The sequence below is a fragment of the Lagenorhynchus albirostris genome, chromosome 7 (genome assembly GCF_949774975.1).
Source record: "Lagenorhynchus albirostris chromosome 7, mLagAlb1.1, whole genome shotgun sequence".
NCBI classification, from domain to species: Eukaryota; Metazoa; Chordata; class Mammalia; order Artiodactyla; family Delphinidae; genus Lagenorhynchus; species Lagenorhynchus albirostris.
The window spans coordinates 2460403-2468751 of NC_083101.1; positions in this window are offsets into that span (position 1 = coordinate 2460403).

Here is an 8349-nt window from a genome sequence, read left to right on the forward strand (position 1 = left end):
AAGGGAGCTTAACTGAACATGTGTTACTTATTTATTTTGTAAAACTAAAGCAAACATGGCATAATAAGCGTACGGAAGGTCTGCGTGGCGAGCACGTGAACATCTGTGACACCATTTCTCTTTAATTTTCTCATATTGGAAATATTTTAGAATACAAAGATGACAATGGATCCCATTCCTGACAACAACAAAACTACCCGGACTTCACCGTATGCTGACTTTTGTCTTCCCAAACTTTCTTCTGTCCCGTGTCCTCCTCTTTCTTGGGTTAAGATTTTTGTTTCGTCAGAATACACCCTTGAGTAATCCTGTCAGAAAGGAGGGTGGTGGCCACATTTATGAGTCCTTGAATGTTCCAATTTTGCCCCGAAAGCAGAATGCTGGATTTGGAATGGTGGACTTAATAACATCTCTCAGAATTTTGGAGGAGAGATCTGGGTCCCCTGTCGTTTTGTGCTGCGCTTAGGAAAACTGGCATTGCTCCAGCACGCTCCTCCACAGGACAGCGTTCTCCCCCTCTCGCTCTTTTTCTCAATTTTGCCCTCAAGTGGAAGTGCTCACTCGCTCTCTGGGAGCCTCTTCACTCTGTCCTTGGTGTTCTTTCTGGCCGCCCCAGGTCTGCCAGCCTGTGTCCATTGGCTCCGAGTCTGAAGATGGATGTCTTTCCATAGCTCTGGGTCACTTGGCTGTTTTCTCCCTTCCGTCCTTGCTGCTCCACTTTGGGATGTCCCTTAGGTGGCTGTGGGGCATCTGGAGCTGTCCCCCAAGTCCCCACTTTTCCCTCCTGTTTTCCATCCCTTTGCCCTTTAAGATGAATTCCTCCGGCAGTGCCTGGCCTGGTCTTCCAGCACCGATCTGCTCCTCACATGTCTCCTTTCTGCTTTCAGCCCGTCTATTTTAAATTTCCAAGATCTCTAATTAGTTCTTTTATATCAAGGCCCATTCTTGCTTCATGACTACGATAACCCCTCTTATCTCTCTAAAGATAGTAATTACACTCATTTTAAAATCTCTCTGCTTACTCAATCAATGCCGCTCCCCAGGGAGCTGGGGTTTGTGTTTCTGAGATGAAGCCTCTGTGATGGGGTAGCTTTTCCTCACTCGCTTGGTCTGGTGGGCAGTGTGCCTATTTTTGCATTCGATCTGTCTGCCGCTGCTGCGTCGGTTTCTGAGCCTCTGACGGAAGATGGGGTGGTACGGGCATCCGGGCAAGGTGGGTGGGGAATTGCTTCCCTGGACTGGGGGAGGGGGTCCCTGTGTTTCATCGGGGACAGTAGTTCCCTGGTCAATGTCCTGCAGTGGTGACCACTCTCTGCTTTAACCTGGGGACTCAGGGGCTCTCCGCTGCTTACCATGTGGGGGAGGAGCAACTGGTCACGGGGCTGGTCCGTGGGCAGCAGCTCGAGGAAGCACGCTGACCATCCTCCCACCCGGCCACGCGCCTCGTCTCCGTGGCTCTGAGTCTAGGGCTCCAGCCTCTCTAGCCGTCCTCTCAGGGCACCTGCTGGGAACGTGGTTTCCTCTAATCTTGTTTCTTTGCATCTTTCCGTGATCCCTACAGAATTCTGATCCCCTGAAAAGACTCCAGTTTTTAAAAAACCAATCCTGTTATGAGTTTTTTTCTTTTCAAAACGTCTTTCTGACACTTGGTAGGATTTGGGGGGTGGGGAGTATGCCTCGCTTCCCATTTGACTGAAGCCTCAGAACGTTATTCAACACACCTGAAGAGCATGTTCTGCCCTGGGTACCCCCACAGGCCCCCTCCAGGGCAGGTGAGGCATCAACAGATCCTGGTTACCGCGTACCGGCTCCCAAGATGCAGCAGCGTCCCTTCGTTACGGATGACGCTTCTGGATTGTGACTAAAGCCTGGGTCTGCTTGACACTGTGAGACCACACGACAGAAAACAATCAAACCGCTGAAACCACAAAAGTTATTGATAATTTCCAGGGCCTCCCCCTGAGCTGGGGGTGATGACGTCTACATCCCAAAGGAGACACCAGCTTACGTGGAGTTCCCCTTTGTCCTTCAAAGTGCTGTCCTGAAGCTTCTGTTTGTTCAAATGTAAGAAGGTGGTTGATGTTTTGGTTTTAAAGGACACCCCTCTGTACCGAGATGGTGTCAGTGGCAACAGAGGATCTCAGCCGGGGGGGTGGTAACATCAACCGGACTAGCCAAGGAGATGCCATGCGATGGGTTCCTCGACAGACCCCCTGGAATGTACCTGGGACCCTCAGTAGCGACCGCACAGTGACCTCCCACCTCCCACCATGCAGGGGACTGTCAAATGCAGACCTGTCGTCCAGGGGTGGTAACACCCAGCCCAGCCCCAGCCCTACTGAGACATCTTGTCACTCTAGATATGGACCACGCATCCCCCGGAAAGATGTCCCTGTCCGCACCTGCACCGGGTCACGCCACCTCCTCACCGACGTGTAGCATCGTCTCTGTTCCTACGTTTAATTCGCCTTGACCCCCGCCCGCTGTTGGGCAAGTCTCTGTATAACTTGATCAGTGGAGAGACAATTGGATCAGGGCGTGCAGATCGCTGCCCCCCTCTTGCCTCGTGAATGTCAGAGGCCCCCGGGCACCGGGACCTGCTCCTTCCAAAGTCTCATCTTTGAAAAGCAGATGGCGAGCTTCAGGCTTTATTGAATTTGCGTTTATGTATGTGGTGCATTTGACTGTAGCCGGAGGGCGGCTGCCCGGCCCAAGAGCGAATTTGGCCCGTCAACAAGGTTAAAACCCACTTACCTGTAAGAAACTATTTGTTCCAGGGAGGGGGTTTTGCCTTTGGTGGTTGGCTCCCGGCCAGCGGCTGACCGTCTTTCTTGAGGAGAGCCTTTTGGACCTCGGGAGCGACCTCCGTGAGGAAGCCCAGCTGCCTGCTTCTAGCCCCACCGTTCCAGTTCTGGGGGCTGACCCTGAGGACTCACAGGCTCGAGAGCCTGAGGATGGAGGTGCGTGACCGTCATTGCACGCTGCCACCACCGGCTTAGATGAGAAAGCAAACAGCCCACGTATTTAACCAGCAGGGGGTGGGTTCAGTAAGTTTGCACATAGTCGCACAAGGGAATATTGAGAAAGGAGAGCGGCTGCGTGCCCAGCCCCCTCGGAAACGGACGCTTGTGCTCTGTGCAGTCTGTGCCCCAAGCGGGACCGCAGACGGTGCTGGGCGCTCAGGCCAGGCGGAAGCTCCGCAGAGCCGGGCAGGCTCCGCCCCGCAGCATCTCTCAGCTCTGACCTCCAGATCTGCCCTGCCCTTCCCCAAGGTGGGCGGGGCCCTCTGACCTTCAGGCCCGAGTCACCTTTACTCGGCTCTGGCTTAAGGAAGGGGGGGCAAGTCAGAGCGTCCTGGACTGGGCGGCACCAGCTGACCCGCGGTGCTGGGCGGCAGCTGGCAGGGACAGTTGGGGTCACGGGAGGTATAGCAGTCCCGAGCTTCAGGACCACGGGACGGTGTGGCTCTGGACCTCTGCACGGGGTGTAGAGGGGCTGGTCCTCCGAGGAGCGGCGTGGCCGGGCAGCTGAGGTGACCGCTGCCCGCTGGCTCCCTTGTCAAGGCCATCGTGTGGGCGGGCAGGGCCTGTGTGGAGCTGCCCGGAGGATCAGGAAGGCCCGCCCTCTCCTCCAGCCTGACCGCCACTGCCTGTGGCCTTGCCTGTATCCGCGTGTCTCTAGTCTGGGGTCCTCACCTGTGACGTGGCGGTGGTCAGGGCTCTGAATGCTCGAGAACGCCCCGCACATGCAGCCTCACATCAGAGCCGGGCGGGGGCTGGGCTCAAGCACGGGGCATCTCGAAGCATCAGGAGGACCCAGACCCCAGCAGCATGATGGCTGTCACCTACCTGGACTGGCCAACTCTGGGCCAACAGTAGGTGGACTGACTTTCGGGTGACGTGGTGGCTGTCCTCAGGGGTGACTGGGCTTGTGGACGTGAACTAGAGGTGGGCACAGGCCTGTGGAGGCGAGAGGGGCAGCCTCGTGTAGAGACAGAAGCAGCAGCGCCCCCGCCAAGGTCACAGCCAAGTGTCAGCGCCGGTCCCTGGGCGCTCACCCCGCTGGGCACTGTTCCCATTCTACAGATGAGGAAAGTGAGGTTCAGAGCACACAGCTCCGTCCTGACCACACAGCAGCCAAGCTCAGGGCTCAGGCCCCTCTGGGGTGGGGAGTGGTCTGGGTGCCGCCTGAGGACCGGCCACCTTTCTGGCAGTGGCCCCTTCGGAAAAGCTAAAGACACAAAAATTGCGCACCCACACCTGCCACAGGGTCCCCAAACTCAGGAAAGAGGACGGTGTCCTCATCCTTTTGGAGGATGCAGAGAGCGCAGAACCTGAGGATGTTCTCCTGGTGAGATTCCTCAGGGCGCTGCAGGCCTCACCCCAGGTGTGTGTCGTCACCTCCAGACGCACTGGTTAGGGGTGTGTGTGTGTGAATGTAGGAGTGGCTGGGGTGCAGGCTTGGATCCGAGGACGGGCAGACTGAGGCCCCAAGAGGAGTCAGGAGACCTCACTGCTCTGGCCCAGGGAGCTCTGGGACCAGTGGGGGCTCTGGCCCAGCCGCCAGAGAGGGAGTGGGCGGAGGTTGGAGCTGAGAGGGCCTGGGGTGCCCTGGGCTCCTGCATGCCCCCAGCCCTCAGGCTGTGGCCACACCGTTTGATGCCCTTGGCCCTGGGCATCTCAAGTCTTGGATGTGCCGTCCTAATGTCAGGGCCGCCACCTTTAATGGGCAGACACGGGGGAACATACTGGGGCGGCAGACGGATTAGCTGGGAGGCCATGCTTCTTATACCTTCACATCACGACCAACCGTGCTCAGGACAAGGGACGGAGACGTGCCCCCCGGGCATGGGGGTGGGGGGGTCTCCATCTCCGGCAGCCCCCAGCAGCCCTTCTCAGTCTGGCTTTTGCCCGGCTGTCAGCTAGATTGCTGGATTTTGGGGGGCTGCACTGCCTGCAGCCACCCTGGGGTCGTTGGGAGCGGCCTGGCCTGGCCTGGCCTGTCTGGGTCAGGTCCCTAACTGGCTTCAGTCGGGTTGCTGTGAAGCCAGCCGGAGCGGCCTCACGTGGCAGAGGCGATGGGGGATTACAGCGTGAAGGATGACAGTGTCAGAGAGATGCGGGAAAGCAAAGGGCTTATTAAAACGCTGAAATTGGTTCCAAATGAGGTCAGCCGTCGAAGCGCCTTGGAGGAGAGCCAGGCGCTGAGCAGTGAACAGTGTTTATTTCCCGACAGGGTGGCAGCGACGCCCCGGGTGCCACCCCCCCCACCCCCGCTTCTGGAGGGCACAATGCGCCCAAACACCAGAGCAGAGCCGGGCAGGGGGGTGGAAGCAGGGGGGCAGCACGCCCACCCCCGCCCTGAGAGCACCTGGGGCGGGACAGCACTGACAGTGCCCAAAGGGCGCCTGGGGTGGGCAGGAGTCTCACTGACACGGGCTGGGGCAGGACCGCTGAGTACTGCTTCCTTATTCCAGGTCGGATTGCTTGTTTTTTAGAATCCATTAATGCAAGGAACGGCACATCGTGGCAGAGGCCACCTGATTGGACCAGCTCCTTCCCACCCCCAGCCGAGCCCAGAGCCTCCACAGTTTTTCTCCCTGCTTGAATTTCTCCTCCGAGCATCCCTTCCTTCTGACTCCAGTGGAACTTCCCTGACCTTGGCTGTCTCCACAACGGCACGATGCTGCCCCTCTCTGAAGCTTCATCTCATGTCTGAGGACAGTCAGAGATCGGGCACCCAAGGCCGGTGGGGCTGAAATGAAACAAGTAGGTGAGGGAATGGCCGTGGACACGATTTCTATCTCCTGTTAATGACCTGGCCTGCGTTCCAGCCCAGTTCTGAGCTGGAGGAAGAGGATGCCTGTGAACATGTGTTCACAGCGCGCTGCTAAGAGCCATGCAGACCTTTTCTCCTCGGCTCTCGGAGCAACTGTTGATCTCACCTGCATGCGGAGAGGAACGGGCCCGAGGTCCGCCGCAGGGCTGCTGACTCCAGTCCTGGGCCCTTGCGGCCAGGCCTCACACCTCTCGATTCCCAGCTCCCTGGGGGTGAAGGGAGGCGGAGGGATACACTGTTGTGTCGTCCAGCTCCTCCGTCTCCAGATGGGCTGGGGATCTGATGGGGAAATGCTTCTGTGGGGAGGCCCGGCCGGGACTCAGCAAGGGTGGAGCGGGGTTCAGACCCAGAGCTCCGACCCTTCGGTGGTGCAGGATGAGCCCTTGGGGTCCCACTACCCCGGGAGGGTTCAGTCCCAGAGCTCCGACCCTTCGGTGGTGCAGGATGAGCCCTTGGGGTCCCACTACCCCGGGAGGGAGCTGGTGCTCTTTCCGTCTGTCTTTTGGCCGCAGCCACGTGGATGGCCAGGAGGCTTACCCAGAGCCAGGGCTGCCGTGGAGCCCAGTCACCCTCGCTTTGCACCTGCCGGGAACACGGTGCCCGCCCGAGCCGCCCGTCTCACCTCCTTCCCGTGGCTGCACCCTGATCATGGCGGGGGGGTGGTGAAGGTCCATCGTATCGTGGGATCCCAAATGCTACACGCCTCTTAGGCACCAGAGATGAGGAAGTTTGGGCAACATTTTAAAGAATGAGGCGGTGCCCTGTGGGACGAGGCCTTTGGAGCCTGGTCTGGGGTCTCCCCTGGCCTGTGCCCGCCTGTCTTCTGTGCAAGGCAGCCTTACCTAAAGGCCTTTGGGTTTGATCCTGTAGCCTGACACCCCTGGTGCCCCCCCCCAACCATGGGAACACCGTCCTGCCAGGCTCTACCTGAGTCCCTGCCCGGGTTCCAGGAAGCGCACCTGCCACCCCAGGCCAAGGACATCCCTGGGCTCTACCTGAGTCCCTGCCCGGGCTCCAGGAAGCGCCCCTGCCACCCCAGGCCAAGGACATCCCTGGGCTCTACCTGAGTCCCTGCCCGGGCTCCAGGAAGCGCCCCTGCCACCCCAGGCCAAGGACATCCCTGGGCTCTACCTGAGTCCCTGCCCGGGCTCCAGGAAGCGCCCCTGCCACCCCAGGCCAAGGACATCCCTGGGCTCCGTGCTGTCACTTGTGCCGAGGGTCTGCAGCCTCCACGGCCCCAGAGGGCCTGCTCTGGTGGCCCATCGTCCTTCCACATCTTTCCCCAGGCCCAGGACGGGGGGCCTGTGGTGGCATCCTGCACTCATTCATGTATTCACTCACTCAGCCCTTTATTTCGCTCCAGCTCTGTGCTGCCCTGGGGAACGGGCCCCAGCAGTGGGTGGGCAGGCAGTCCCTGCCCCATGGAGAGCAGCTATTGTGGTGTCAGCTGCGTGAGTGACGTGCCCTGTAACGCCTCCACCTGTGTACAGTCGAGGGGGGGTATCCCGCAGCCTTTTGTAGCATCTTTCCTTCTTCGGCCCTGTTTGCAGGGCAGCCCAGCCACTGGGAAGCAGAGACCAGCACCCACCAGGACCAGGGGAGGGGAACTTGCTCCAGATTTCATACTCATGCAGAGACACAGTCATTCCTTCCGAAGGAACAGAGTTCAGAGCAAAAACAGAGCCTGCTGCTGCAAGCTCTGGGCTAGCCTTTGTCACTATTTGAGGATTTGTGGGTATTTGAAGACGATATTGTGGACACTGAGGACATTGGTCAAGTTCTTGGTTTCTCCAGAGAGAAGAGGAATTGGAGGAGGAAGAAAGAAGGAAGGGAGTCAGATTCCTGGAAGGAGGAGGCCAAGTTCAGAGCAGAAGGCAATCAGGGACAACTTCCTGGAGGTGACAGCACAAGTCAAGTCCACTCTACACAGAGAAGGACAGGAGTGAGCTGGGATGCAGACAGACTGACACACGGGGCTTGCGGAGACGTGAGTCCCAACGGGCCTGTGCAAAGGCTCTGTGTTGCGTGCGGGAGAAACCATGCAATTGGCCGGCTGCACTGGGAGGGTTCAAATTCAGTCGGGGTCCACTCCAGGCTAAAGGACATTGTGGGCTTTGGAGCTTTGGACACAGAGAAGCAGGCCTGTCACTCACACCCCTTTCTGCAAAGTCTGTTTCCCCCAAGAATTGTGCCCTGCAATCTACCCCTCGGCAAGGTATGAATCAAGAAGTCTGCTCCCGTGAAGTAAGTCAGAAAGAGAAGGACAAATACCGTCTGCTAACACATATATATGGAATTTAAGGGAAAAAAATGTCATGAAGAACCTAGGGGTAAGACGGGAATAAAGACACAAACCTACTAGAGAATGGACTTGAGGATATGGGGAGGCGGAAGGGTGAGCTGTGACAAAGCGAGAGAGAGGCATGGACACATATACACACTAACAAACATAAGGTAGATAGCTAGTGGGAAGCAGCCGCATAGCACAGGGAGATCAGCTCGGTGCTTTGT